Source organism: Equus asinus, chromosome 3 (genome assembly GCF_041296235.1).
Source record: "Equus asinus isolate D_3611 breed Donkey chromosome 3, EquAss-T2T_v2, whole genome shotgun sequence".
Taxonomy (NCBI): domain Eukaryota; kingdom Metazoa; phylum Chordata; class Mammalia; order Perissodactyla; family Equidae; genus Equus; species Equus asinus.
Window position 1 is genome coordinate 95,436,903 of NC_091792.1, and position 10,412 is coordinate 95,447,314.

A 10,412-nucleotide genomic window follows, 5' to 3' on the forward strand; every position below is an offset into this window, starting at 1 on the left:
ACTTTTTTGTCTACAGCTCAGGTGATTTTTCTTCATCCCTGCAGAGTCTCTCTATCTGTGTCAGGCTGCTTCTTCCATTCACCCCACCCAGGCCAGGAAACTGCCCCCTGGTATAGAAGCTGCCATGGTTTTCTGCCCACCTGGTCCCATTTCCTTTTGGAATTCAGTTTATCAAGACTCCCTATGTCCACTGCACTTGGTTTTTATCTCTCTGTGAGTTTCTTCTTGTTATTATGAGAGTGAAGGCCCTTTGTCTCTTTCTATATCCTAACTAACAGTGGAACACCAAGATTATGTCTTTTTTGCTCATCATTAAACCTCCAGTGCCTAATACAGTGATAGAAACACATAAAGCTCTCTAAAATATCTGCAGATCATAAATAAAAAAGGAATGAAGATGATTCAGATACGTGGAGCCAATAAAATATGATATTTAGTTTATGGGATAAAATAATAGATGGTAGTTCAGGACCGAAATATTTTTAATGATGTTTTAAACAAGGATGTCATTGTCCTTGAAAAGTCAAGTGATGCTTGGTGATAATATCCATGATCTGGAACTATTCTTAGATCAGAACAAATAGATTGTTGGAGGAATCCTCTCAGGCAACAACCTTGGATACAGAGATAAAAATCCAGGTCTTGAGAAAAATGGTAGTTACTTTTCAAATCCAGCAGCCTAAGGGATGAAAATCATGAGGGAGACACTCCTAATGGAGCATTGACCTCCCCCAAAGCTCCACGCTCTCCACGAACATGCCCTTTGCTGACAGAACAAGGTTGTAATATCTACAGCTGGGTTGGTGCTTCATCTCTGGTCTTACTTAAGTCCCAGCACCGCCGTATCTATCCCATTTTCTTGGAAATCTGAAAACTTTTAGGATTCGATCTAAAGTTTGAGAGAAGGCTGAGACTGCAAGTGAAGATCAAGTGTCCCCGTGCTGCATGGAAAGAAAGTTTGTAAAGTCTGGGAATCAGGACAACCCTGGCGTCTCACTATATGCACGTGGGAAAGGAGTTAACCTACTTGTAACAATGCATGGAATTACATTCCTTATTCCAAAACTTCTCAGGTCTCCGAATCTAGAAAGTACACGTAGATTAAAAGAACAAACGAAATCCAGTCTTTCCATTACACATTTTCCCATATTATTGTATTAAAGTGATAATAAGTACATTTTAAAATACCCATTAGCAAGAAATGGTGTAGAATATGATGTCATCAAATAACGTTCAAGTGCCCATTTATCTCCCACTTACAGATTGCGCCCCATGTTCTGATTTCCAGAAGGCAAATTATGAGTGACTCTGAGCCAGCAAGGGGTCTAACAGCCTATATTAGGTCCATTCTCCACTAATGCTGATGATATTACTTTAATACTAAAATGCTGATGTCAATAGTGTTGTGTTGGAGTTGATGTTATGCTGACATTGGCATCATTTTGTTGGCATTAAGCCTATTGGCCTAGCTCCTCCATAGGCTATCATTATTGCATCTAAGGGGTTTATTCAATGCCTGTTTCAGTGTATTTCTCTGCTGGATCTGTTCTTTAAGATCTGATAATATGTGGTAAACAACAGTGACAGCCAAACACCCAGATAGCGAAATAAACGTTCATTAAGTGTCTATGTACGTGGAGAGGGAAATATGTTTATTGCAAAGGGGTGGTTGAATAGAAAACTGTGGAAGGAATGAGGTCAAAGGAAATTTTCTACTCTTCTAATGGGCCCAGAAAGTTTTCTCTGAAGTAGGAAGATATTAGGAACTCTAAAGAAAGAAAGGACAGTGTATGAAGTATATGATGACTCCTAAGCAGCTTAGAAGTTTGATGATTAAAAGGTTATATTTAACAAAATGTGTTCAAGTGGTGTAAAAGGGAGATTACATGATCTACAGAGAATGGGGAACAACTACTCCATTCTGTAAATGATCACTCCTGCTGACTATGAGATCCCAAGTATATTTCAATCAGACATATAAGGTCCTCACTATTTTATCAAGACCTTAAATGATATGATGCTAGCTGACTGATGAGCCTAGCTGTAAGTTAATTTTGGACATAAAATGACACAATTGGATCAATTTCCATATAGTTACCTTCTTTGCCTCCACCTCTTCAGCCTTTACTACACATCATGCCCTCAAGTTAGGAATTGAGGACACTCCCTTAGGTCAATTATTAGGTCAAGAATTAGGTCAATTCTTTCCTTTATGCAAACTTTGCTCTCCTTAATTCATTGACAAGAATACAACATTTAGTCAATTACTTTGTCCAAGGCTCTGGTTTAATTTAAAGTACGTGTAAATTTAACAAAATATGAAGAACTTAGGGATAAATCTAACAAAATGTGTAAAGGATCTATATGGGGAAAACTATAAAACTCTGATGAAAGAAATTATAGATTATCTTAATAAATGGTGATATGGCCCATGTTTATGGATTGGAAGACCCAGTATTGTCAAAATATTAGTTTTTTCCTCACTTGATCTACAGAATCAATGAAATCTCAATCAAAATTTCAGCAAATTATTTTGTGGATATTAACAAATTGCTTCTAAATTGTGTATATAGAAAGCCAAAAGACCCACAATAGTCAACACAATACTGAAGAGGAAGATGAAATTTTGCAGGACTAACATTATCAGACTCCAAGACTTACTATAAAACTACAGTAATCAGGACAGCATGGTATGGATCAGCAGAGTCAGAAAGACACTCACACATATAGTTAGCTGATCTTTGACAAAGGAGCAAAGTGAATTCAGTGAAGAAAGGATAGGTCTTTCAACAAACAATGATGGAACAATTGAATGTCTGTACGAAAAATAAGAAATCTAGACACAGATCTTACACTTTTAACAAAAATTAACTCAAAATGGATCAGAGATCTAAATTTAAAACACAAAACTACAAACCTTCTAGAAGATAGCATAGGAGAAAATCTAGATGATCTTGGGTTTGATCAAGAACTTTTTACTTATCAAAGAAAATATGATATCTTGAAAGAAAAAGTTTCACTTTATTAAGATTAAAAATTTCTGCTCTGCAAAAGACACTGTTAAGAGAATCAAAAAACTAGTCACAGACCAGGAAAAAATATTAACAGAACACATATTTGATAAAAGACTTGTTTCCAAAATATACAAACAATTCTTAAAACTAAACAATAAGAAAACAAACAACCCAATTAAAAAATGGGCAAAAGATATGCACAGACAGATCTCCAAAGAACATACACATACAGAAAACAAAGATATTAAAAGATGCTCAATATCACGTCATCAAGGAATTGCAAATTAAAAAAAGATAATATTACACACCTATTAAAATGGTCAAGATCCAAAAAACTAACACTATCAAATGCAGGCAAGGATATGGAGCTACAGAAATTCTCATTCATTGCTGATGAAAATGCAAAATAGTACAGCCACTTTGTAAGACATTTTGGCATTTTCTTACAAAGCTAAACATAGTCTTACCATATAATCCAGCAATCACGCTCCTAATTATTTACCCAAATAAGCTGAAAACTTATGTCCATACAAAAACCTGTGTGAAAACATTTATAGCAGCTTTGTTCATGGTTACCACCAAAATATCCTTCAATGGGTGAATGGATAAACAAACTGTGGCACATCCATACAATGGAATATTATTCAGCAATAAGAAGAAATAAGCTACCAAGCCACAGATAAGTCATGAAGGAACCTTCAATGTATATGGCTAATTGAAAGAAGTTAGTCTGAAAAGGCTACATACTTTATGACTCCAATTACATGACATGCTGGAAAGCCAGAACTATAGAGACAGTAAAAATATCAGTAGTTGTTAAGGGAGGGGGGAAACAGGAGGGATGAATATCTGAAGTACAGGGATTTTTAGGTAGTGAAATTATTCTGTAGGCACTGTAATGATGGATACATGATGTTATACCTTTGTCAAAACCTATAGTATGCTAAAACACAAAGAGTTAACTTTAATGTGTATAAATTTTTAAAAATCATTTAGGAGGTCAGGGGATCCCAGGAAAGAATAAAGATTGTGACAAGAAAATCTGACTGTATGAAACCACGTTGGAGGACAAGGCACAGACTTAAGTAACTTTGGAAATGAATGGAGTCTGTAAGACTAAAGGCACATGGAACTGCACACAAGTGTAACCTAGTTGATAAAGTTGTTTCCCACGTAGGAATGGTTAGCAATTCTGATACTGCTATACATATACACTGGAACTGAATGAAATGGATAGAATATGGTGAAAGCTGGGTTTTTCGCAGATGGAGTGAGAATTTACAGATAAGCAAGGGGAAGAGGCTAGAATGATCCATGTGCTCATGGATTAGAGAGTTGGAGACATCAGTAAGAACTCGTGTTTAATTTAATATACAGACTTCTACATATAGAAATATTTACATATGTGTGTATACATACAAGTTAATATATTCATATATACATATATTTAATTGCAGTAACATTGGGTTATAACAATATATAGCTTTCAGATGTACATCATAATATATTTGGAATTCTGTGTAGATTACCTCATGTGCACCACCCAAAAACTAATTATAGTCCATCACCACACATGTGAGCCTAATCACCCCTTTTGCCCTTCCTCCCCCTGCCCCATCCCCCTATGGTAACCACCAATCCAATCTCCATTGCTATGTGTTTGTTTGTTGTTGTTTTTATCTTCTACTTATGAGTGAGATCATATGGCATTTGACTTTCTCCCTTTGACTAATCTCACTCAGCATAATACCCTCAAGGACCATCCATGTTGTCACAAATGACCAGAGTTCATCATTTCTTATGGCTGAGTAGTATTCCATTGTGTATATATACCACATCTTCTTTATCCATTCATCCTTTGATGGGCACCTAGGTTGCTTGAATGTAAGACCCGAAACCATGAAAATTCTAGAAGAAAACATAGGCAGTACACTCTTTGACATCAGTCTTAGCAGCATATTTTCAAGTACCATGTCTGACTGGGCAATGGAAACAAGAAAAAATGAACAAATGGGACTACATCAAACTAAAAAGCTTCTGCACAGCAAAGGAAATCATCAAAAAAATGAAAAAACAACCTAACAATTGGGAGAAGATGTTTGCAAACCATATATCAGATAAGGGGTTAATATCCAAAATATACAAAGAACTCATACATCTCAACAAAAAAACCCCAACAACCCAATTAAAAAATGGACAAAAGATCTGAACAGAGATTTCTCCAAAGAAGATATACGGATGGCCAACAGGCATAAGAAAAGATGCTCAACATCATTAGCTATCAGGGAAATGCAAATCAAAACTGCAACGAAATATCACCTCACTCCCGTCAGAATGGCTATAATTAACAAGACCGGAAACAACAAGTGTTGGAGAGGATGTGGAGAGAAGGGAACCCTTGTACACTGCTGGTGGGAGTGCAGACTGGTGCAGCCACTGTGGAAAGCAGTATAGAGTATCCTCAGAAAATTAAGAATAGACCTACCATATGATCCAGCTATCCCACTGCTGGGTATTTATCCAAAGAACTTGAAAACGCAAAGGCATAAAGATACCTGCACCCCTATGTTCATTGCAGCATTATACACAATAGCCAATACTTGGATACACATATATTTTTTGCTACATTAACTGTAAGGGTGAAAAATAAACAACATGGCAGTAGCATCAAGCACACTTAGCACCCAGATCAAGAACCCATGCTCCTTGGTGAAATTGCTCACTCTAGAACCGGGAAAGGAAATGTACAAGATGAGCCTTGAAAGTCTTGTAGTGCCAGAAAGTAAGGAAGTATTAAAAAAAAACAAAAAAATTGATGGGTGTATCTGAAAGGGGCACAGGAACCAACCAAAAGAGCTCCCAAGGGCCAAAGTTGGAACAATTTCAGCAATAAAATAAAGTAGTATTGGATTACACCTCAAGGTTAAAATAAATACCCTTGTGTCTACAGTGACATAAATAAATGATTGAATAAATTAGTAAGCGAGGAAAAAGGGACAAATGTCCCACCCAGAGGCATTCCAAATAAATAATGCAGGGACTCCACCCTAAAGTGGAGGAACCACATCTCCCCACTCCTTAAGTATGTGCTGTGCATATGACCGCCTTCTGAAGCGTACAGTATAGAAAGGGGGTAAAAAGGAGTAATTTTACAGTGGAGAAAAATGATAAACACTGCTTCAGCCAGGTGATCAAGGTCAACATGAACAGTCATAAATCAAGTTCACAGTATGTACCCTCGATATGATGTGATGAAAATGACACTATACCACTGTGATCTTCCTCTCTAAAACCCATAACCCCAGTCTAATCATGATAAAAGCCATTAGACACTTTCTAATAGATGGACATCCTATGATATACTCAACCAGTACTCCTCAAAACTGTCAAGGTCATCAAACGCAAGGGAAGTCTCAGAAACTGTCACCACCAAAGGGAGCCTAAGGAGACACGACAAGTAAATGCAATGTGGTAACCTGGATAGATCCCAGAACAAAGAATATGTAAAAACGAAGGACCTCTAAATAAACTGTGGATTTTAGTTAATAATAATGTATCAATATTGATTCATTAATTGTAACAAATGTACCATATGAATAGAAGATGTTAATAACAGGGGAAACTGTTGGGGGAGGGGTGGGGTTATATATAGGATCTCTTTGAACTATCTGCCCATTTTTTCTGTAAGTCTATAACTATTCTAAAAAATAAAGTCTTAATAAAAAAATTTTGTCAGTTATATTTTACATATTAACAAGAATTGGACATTAAAATTAAAAATACAATATCATTTAAATAGCCCCCAAAACATGAAATACTTAGGGATAAAATTAACAAAATACATGAATGATGTATACACTGAAAACCATAAAACATTACTGAGAGAGACTAAAGAAGTCCTAGATAAATGGTGATATATTTTGTTCATAGACAGAAGTCCAAATACTGTTAACATGTCCATTCTCCCCAAATCAATCTAGAAATTCAATGGAATACAAGTAAAAATTTCAGCAGAGTTTTCTTTTAGAAATTGACAAGTTGACTCTAATGAATATATGGAAATGTAAAGTACCTAGAAAAGTTAAAACAATTTTGAAAAAGAAAAACAAAGTTGGAGAACTAATTTTAAGATTTATTTTAAAACAACATTATTGGAGTAAGAATTGATATAAAGATTAATGGAATGGAATGAGTCCAAAATTGAACCCACATGTGTACATGATCAATTGATTTTTAGCAAAATGGCCAATATAATTGAATTGGAAAAGGACACTCACGAATGAACGGTGCTGGAACAATTGGATAGCCATACACACAAAAAAAGTATGATCTTTCACTCACACCTTGCACCATATACAAAAGTTGCTTCAAAATGGATCATATCCCTGAATGTTGGACATAAAACAATTCAATTCCTAGAAAAGAAAAGCATTTATGATCTTAGTTTAGATAAAGATTTCCTAAGATACAAAAAGCTCAAACTATATGAAAAAATTAATCAGTTGAGGGCCAGCCCTGGTGGCCCAGTGGGTAAGTTCAGCAAGCTCCACTTTGGTGGCCCAGCTCATTTCTGGGGGGAGGGTGGCCCACACCACTCACCTGTCAGTAGTCATGCCGTGGTGGCAGCTCATATACAAAAAGAGGAAGATTGGCAACAGATGTTAGTTCAGGGCAAATCTTCCTCAGGAAAAAAAAAAAATTAGTCTATTGAATTTCATCCAAAATAAATTTTTCTCCATCAGCCCTGATTGCCTAGTGGTTAAAGTTTGGCGCTCACCACTTCAGCAGCCTAAATTCACTTTTTGGCTCACAAAGAAGAACTAGAAGGACTTACAACTAGGATATACAACTATGCACTGAAGCTTTGGGGAGGAAAAAAAAAAAGGAACGTTGGCAACAGATGTTAGCTCTGGCCAAATCTTCCCCTGCAAAAAAAAGAAAAGAAAAGAAACCCTCCTTAAAAAAAAAAAAAGAAGAAGAAGAAATAAACAAATCTTTATCTCTAAAAGGCACTGTTAAAAATGAAAAGGCAAGCCACCGACTGTGAAGCAATATTAGCAAAACATATATTTGATAAAGCCTATCTTCTTGTATCCAGAATATGCAAGAAACTATTAAAAGTCTAAAATAAGAAGACAAACAACCTGACTTTTAAAAATGAGCAAAGGATTTGAACAGACATTTCATCAAGAAGATATGTAAATTGCAAATAAGTGCATGCAAATATACTCAACATCATTAGTCATTAGGGAAATTCAAGTTAAAACCACAATGACACACCAGTACACAGCATCTAGAATGGCTAACATTAGACAGACTGACAACACCAAGTGTTGGTAAGGATGTGGGGCAACTGGAATTCTCATACACTGCTGATAAGAAGGTAAAACTGTAGGACTGCTTTGGAAAACAATTAGGCTGTTTCTTATAAAGTTAGACATACACTTACAGCATAACCCAGTAATTCTACTCTTCAGTATTTACCCAAGTGAAAAGAAAACATAAATCCACACAGACTTGTACACAAATGTCCATAGGAGAAATATTCACAATAGCCCCAAACTGAAAACAGCCCAAATATCTACAGACAGGTAAATAGACAAAAAATTATTACATGTACAAAAAAGTGAATACTATCCAATACTTATGAAGAATGGACTTCTGATACAATATCTCAAAATCCTTATGCTGAACAAAAAGAAAATGAGATGCAAGTACATATAATGTAGGGTTCCGTTTTTATGAGACGCTAGAAAACATAAATTTAATCTGGAGAGACAGCAGATCAGTGGTTACCTGGGGCTGGGGCTTGGGGTTAGGGCTCGCCTAGGGTGGGGCACAAGGCAACTTTTCACGTGATGGAAATACTCTGTATAATAACGTGGTGGTGGTTACATGGATGGGTCATTTGTGAAAACTCCTCAAACGTACATTTAATGGTACATTAAATGGGTGCATTTTATTGTATGTAAACTATATCTTTTAAATTTGATTTTTTTTAAAAAAACTGGGAGTCGGGGTGAGCTGGCGGACCGGCTCCTGGCCTGCTGTCCTAGCGTGGTGGACGGGGCAGGGCTGCTGAGGCCCTAGAGACGCCTACTCAGTCCACCGCGGGCTCGCACCCGGCCGCCAGGGTTTCCTGCGCTGGAGCTGAGCGATCCGTTGGTGTTTTACCTGGAGGCTTCGCTGGCTGACTCCATCTTCGGCCCAGACCATGCCAGAATTCCAGAAACGGAGTGGATGAGCTAGGTCCTGCTGATAGTGGACACAGTCAACCCCGGCAACTTAGTCGAAATCACCATCTTTGGACAGTCCATTGTACAAAATTGGGTGAAGAGCCTGCTCCTGAGCCTGGCATCCTGTCACCCGGAACATCGTGCCCGAGTTGCGAAGATGGAACAACCGGAGGAGTTCTTGAAGGCCCTTGCATCACATCCAGGCTCCCCAGCATCCTGTTGCATAAGTATTGTCAGGAGCATTATGAGAACAGTCGTGCTCCAACATCTAAAGTTCAAGAGCAGCAAGTATTCACAACCTCTACATTCTTTTTTCCTGATTCTCGATGGGTAGTGGTTTGATTATTTTGATACAACCTGAGTTTGTAATGCCATTCTAGTAAAGAAATGAATTTCCTTTTTGTTCAGTGGCATAAAGGTCTTTGCTCACTTAAATAAATAAACAAACCAGCAAACAAAGCCCTTTCTGTATGTTCCTTTTGCAGTTAAAATAAAAAGGGAGGGAGGTAAAAACAAGGAAAAGCTAAGAGATGAGCCTGTGCTCCCAACCCAACATGCCTCCACCAAAAAGCAGGACATTTTTTCAGAATCAGAGAAACTATTTTTAATTGGTTACACTTGTCCCATATGGTTCACAGGAAACTTTTACAATTAAAGTGAGAGAATTCGTAAATGTAACCCAGGCCCAGAAAAGAGGCAAATTGTTACTTAGTTTAATAAGGTCAAGGTTTTTATTTTGGGAGGAATAACTTACAAACTTCGGTATTCTTGAGCCTAAGTGATCTTAAGAAGAAAATCATTTTTTTGTGTGGTAGCAAAATATGTTTGCTCTTAGACTATTAAACAGCAAAACGAGTGACAGCCGTTGCTGAGGGCAACTTGGAGCTGGATTTGAAGTGTCTATTCCCTCTCTGCATCCTCCGGTACTGGTGGTCCAGAGCACTTTGCCCTTCCCTCCGGAGCCAGAGGAGCTTGGGCACTGACCACACTTTGATATCCACATGCAGTTTTCAGTGTGCAAAAGGAAGGAGGCGACCGGGTAGGAGACTTTGTTTTAGGAAGAGCCAGAAGTGACAATGTCTCAATAAATCATGCAGCCAAACCCAGCAGGAAGGAGCCCTGCCCACGGAGGGAGGACGCTGCAAGATGTCATTGTGAACAG

General features: G+C 37.5%; 1 pseudogene; it reads left to right on the top strand.

The window, feature by feature from the left end:
* The window catches only part of LOC106846484 (oocyte-expressed protein homolog pseudogene), a 44,128-nt pseudogene extending 34,544 nt beyond the window's left edge, over nucleotides 1–9,584 (top strand).
* Nucleotides 9,585–10,412: the final 828 nt, after the last annotated feature.